The sequence below is a fragment of the Sapajus apella genome, unplaced genomic scaffold (assembly GCF_009761245.1).
Source record: "Sapajus apella isolate SASKATOON/1434 unplaced genomic scaffold, GSC_monkey_1.0 scaffold96, whole genome shotgun sequence".
Classification (NCBI taxonomy): Eukaryota; Metazoa; Chordata; class Mammalia; order Primates; family Cebidae; genus Sapajus; species Sapajus apella.
The window spans coordinates 7,322,557-7,327,129 of NW_022437036.1; the positions used below are offsets into that span (position 1 = coordinate 7,322,557).

The following is a 4,573-nucleotide window of genomic DNA, read 5'->3' on the forward strand; positions in this document are numbered from 1 at the left end:
CTATTCCTAGGCCAAAGATGAAAAGAAACAGGAGAGAATGAAGACCCCCATGTGCAGGTGGGTGCTGTGGGGGAGGGGCGGTTCCCTCCAAGTGGGCCAAGAACAGGGATGGAAAGGGCCTCTGGGCCAGGGGCTGTCACACCTGTATAGGGACACCTTTCGCCTCACAAGGCCCTTCCCTTTCTCCTTCTATTTCCCATTTGGAAAAGTAAAGGGAAGAAATAAAGGAACTCCTGCAAGTTTACAAAAATTAGCCAGGTGTGGTGGCAGGTGCCCGTAACCCCAGCTACTCGGGAGACTGAGGCAGGAGAATCGCTTGAACCCAGAGGCAGAGGTGGCAGTGAGCCAACATCGTACCCTGCACTCTAACCTGGGTGACAGAGCAAGATTCCATCTCAAAACAAACAAACAAAAATTAGCTGGGCATGGTGGTGCACAACTGTAATCCCAGCTACTTGGGAGGCTAAGGCAGGAGAATCGCTTGAACCTGGGAGGTAGTGGTTGCAGTGAGCTGAGATCGTGCCACTGCACTCTAGCCTGGGTGACAGAGAGAGACTCTGTCTCAACAACAACAACAAAAAGCCTCCAGATTTTTTTCTATATTTGTGACAGCATTTCTCAACCTCTGGACTGGTGACATTTGGGATTGGATAATTCTTTGTGGGGCGATGTCTTCCGCATGGGTGGATGAGTAGCATCTCCCTGTTACACAATAGCTGCAGCCCCCAAGCCCCACACCCCCACACAATATTATGACACTGCCAAATGTCATCTAAGGAAAATTCCACTCTCTCTCAGAGCCCACAGGCTCAAAGGTTGACTTCCTACTGGTTCATTAAGTAGGAACCACTGGACCAAGCTGTGGATAAACTGCCCCAGCCCTGACCCCCACCCTTGTCCCGAGGAGAGATGGAAGAGAAAGAGGTGAATGGGTGAGAGAGGACTGGGGCCTGTGAACAGAATAGACAGTCACTGGCTGCCATTATCGCCATCTTCATTTGACCCAGGAGGCTGGCTGGCCATTCTGACTGAAGGAACATACATTGGCCAGCTCTCCCTCTGTCATCACCAAGACCCAGGAGAACTGCTGAGTTCCAGAAGCTACTATATATAGTTTACAACTGCTTGAAAAGTGCTCGAGGTGTCTCCTGTCCACCTGGCAGCAAGTCCCAACAGCTCCATCAGCAAAACACACCAGCACCCGGCTCCCCACCTCCCCTCTGCCACTCCAGCAGGATCACGAGACCAGGAGTTCGAGACCAGCCTGGCCAACATAGTGAAACCCCGTCTCCCTGGATCACTGCTGCAGCCTCGTAACTGGCCTCCCTGCCTCCACACTAACCTATTTCTTACACAGCAGTGGGAATTGTCTGTTTAAAAGTCAACGTAGTCTTCATTTTTTCCTTGCTTAAAACCAAACTGCAATTGGAATAAAATCCAAGCCTCATTCATTGACTCTGAGTACATCGTGTCTCCTGGGCTTCCCCACCTCTCATACTTTGCTGTCACTCTGGCCTTGTCTCTATCCTGAGCTCCTTCCCACCCGGGCCACTTGGGGCTGACTCATTCCCATTATTCAGGGTTCAAAGAAATGGCCCCTTGGCCTGGCACAGTGGCTTACGCCTGTAATCCCAGCACTTTGGGAGGCTGAGATGGGCGGATCACCTGAGGTCGGGAGTTCAAGACCAGCCTGACCAACATGGAGAAACCCCATCTCTGCTAAAAATACAAAATTAGCCAGGCATGGTGGCACATGCCTGTAATCCCAGCTACTCAGGAGACTGAGGCGGGAGAATCACTTGAACCTGGGAGGCAGAGGTTTCAGTGAGCCGAGATCACACCATTGCACTCCAGCCTGGGCAACAAGAGTAAAACTCCATCTCAAAAAAAGAAAGAAAAGAAAAAAGAAGGCCAGGCGCGGTGGCTCAAGCCTGTAATCCCAGCACTTTGGGAGGCTGAGGCAGGTGGATCACGAGGTCAAGAGATCGAGACCATCCTGGTTAACATGGTGAAACCCCGTCTCTACTAAAAATACAAAAAAAAATTAGCTGGGCATGGTGGCGCGTGCCTGTAATCCCAGCTACTCAGGAGGCTGAGGCAGGAGAATTGCCTGAACACAGGAGGCGGAGGTTGCGGTGAGCCGAGATCGCGCCATTGCACTCCAGCCTGGGTAACATGAGTGAAACTCCGTCTCAAAAAAAAAAAAGAAAAGAAAAAAGAAATGCCCCCTCTTTTGAGAAGACTTTGCGGACCACTCTCGCTAAGGGACTCCCTGCCATCTCTTCCACCACCGTCTCTCCATCCCAAGTCCTCATTTTACTTGCATCATGGTACTAAGTGTGCTAGAAACTTCCCTCCCGCCTGATGTCTTCGGCTTCCCCCACTAGGAGGAAAGTCTGGGGAGCTTCTTGGATGCTTGTCTGCTATTCCACTGACCAGCCTAGAAGCCTGGACGACTTAAATCAAGACCTCACCAGGTGATTATTAATGAAATGACTCAGTGAATGCTTAGGAGGTAAGTCCCAAATTTTAAACCTTAGCACCTACAGGATCCTTCAACTGGGCATCAATTTGCCTTGTAAAAGATTCTGTAAGTTCTAAGAGTTTCCTGTAAAATAATGGTCTCCAACCATGTCATTGCAGGGCAGAGGGAGGGAGGGGGAACTCGCAGGCTGGAGCTGACCCCAGTGCATCAGAGTAAACCGCAGCTACCGGTAGCTGCTGGTGAGGTCCCCTAACTTGGGACAGACACTGGCAGGGGTCGGCAGGGCACTGGCACTAAATAAGAGCAAGGCCAGCTCCCAGCCCAATTGCCAGTTTCCTGAGCCATTTACGGCACAAAAATTTCCGACACCTTGCAAATCCTCTGGCAAGAGAGGGGTTAATCATGCTAGCAGCTGCTATGTGCAGGGCACCCACCGGAGGTTGGCCAGATGTGACATGCACTGTGGCCACCACTGTCTCATGTTTTCCCAACATCCTTATGGGGGGTAACTAAGAGCCTCAAGTCGAGGCAATTGGCTCAGAGAGGTGAAAAAACTTGCCTAAGATCACACAGCCAGGAAATGACGGAATCCCACCTTCATCAGCCAGCTCTGCTGCCTGGAGAGGAAGGTGAGCATTCAACCTCATCCCTCAAACTCAGCCTCGTCTGACTTGGGAATGGTCAAGATTCTATGTCCCTTTGCAGCTCTAAGCTTTTGCATTCACACCTAAAATGGGACTAGCATTTCCTATGATGCTCAAATTTCATGTATTCTTGCAATTGTTTTAATTACTTAGCAACTGCTCTATGCCAAGTATTGTTTCAGGCCAGGGGTCAGAAAACTTGATCCTCCACCGGTCTGTGGATGAGACTGTGTGAGTTATTTTCAAAGCATGCTCTGCAGAGATTCAGATATCCCTCTCTCCCTGCCAAAAATGGTTGTTTTTTGTTTTTTGTTTTTTGTTTTTTTTTTTTTGAGACGGAGTTTCACTCATGTTACCCAGGCTGGAGTGCAATGGCGCGATCTCGGCTCACCGCAACCTCCGCTTCCTGGGTTCAGGCAATTCTCCTGTCTCAGCCTCCTGAGTAGCTGGGATTACAGGCACGCACCACCATGCCCAGCTAATTTTTTGTAGTTTTAGTTGAGACGGGGTTTCACCATGTTGACCAGGATGGTCTCGATCACTTGACCTCGTGATCCACCCGCCTCGGCCTCCCAAAGTGCTGGGATTACAGGCTTGAGCCACCGCGCCCGGCTGCCAAAAATGTTTTTAACCTGTAGTCTCACCATCGGGCAGGTTTTTATTGTCTCATTAACCAGTAGTAACTTAGACCAGGGGTTGGCAAACCTCAGCTCACAAGTTGAGAATGGTTTTTACTTTTTTCTTTTTTTTTTTTAATTCAGTCCCCATGGAGACTGCCAAAAATTGCCAATGCTGACTATATTTCAAGTCGTCATGGCGGGGTATTGGGGGAAAAGTTTTCAGTTAGCAGTAATTGCACCTCCAATAAACCTCATTGGCTATGATACTGCCACTGCACAAAGCTATTTTTTTCCTTTTTTAAAAGTGAGGGTCTCACTCTGTCGCTCAGGCTGGAGGAGTACAGTGGTGTGATCATAGCTTACTCCAGCGTCACACTCCTGAGTGCAAGTGATCCCCTCCTCAGCCTCCAAAGTAGCTGAGACTATAAGCATGTACCACCATACTCAGCTTATTTTGTTTATTTTTCGTAGACGAGGTCTCACTGTGTTGCCCAGGCTGGCCTCAACCTCCTGGGCTCAAGTGATCATCCTACCTTGGTCTCCCAAAGTGCTGGGATTTAAAGGCATAATACAATTTTTTTTTTTTTTTTTTTTTTTTTGGAGACGGAGTTTCACTCTTGTTACCCAGGCTGGAGTGCAATGGCGCGATCTCAACTCACCGCAACCTCTGTCTCCCGGGTTCAAGCAATTCTCCTGCCTCAGCCTCCCGAGTAGCTGGGACTACAGGCGTGTGCCACTATATCCAGCTAATTTTTGTATTTTTAGTAGAGACGGGGTTTGACCATGTTGACCTGGATGGTCTCTATCTCTTGACCTCGTGATCC

At 49.4% G+C, this 4,573-nt stretch overlaps 1 non-coding gene across 1 annotated transcript; it reads right to left on the reverse strand.

Moving 5' to 3' along the window:
- Positions 1-3,890: 3,890 nt before the first annotated feature.
- On the reverse strand, positions 3,891-4,033 carry LOC116535829. The gene has a single exon (XR_004262364.1). It is a non-coding gene; the product is annotated as a U4 spliceosomal RNA (small nuclear RNA).
- Between the last annotated feature and the right edge of the window lie 540 nt (positions 4,034-4,573).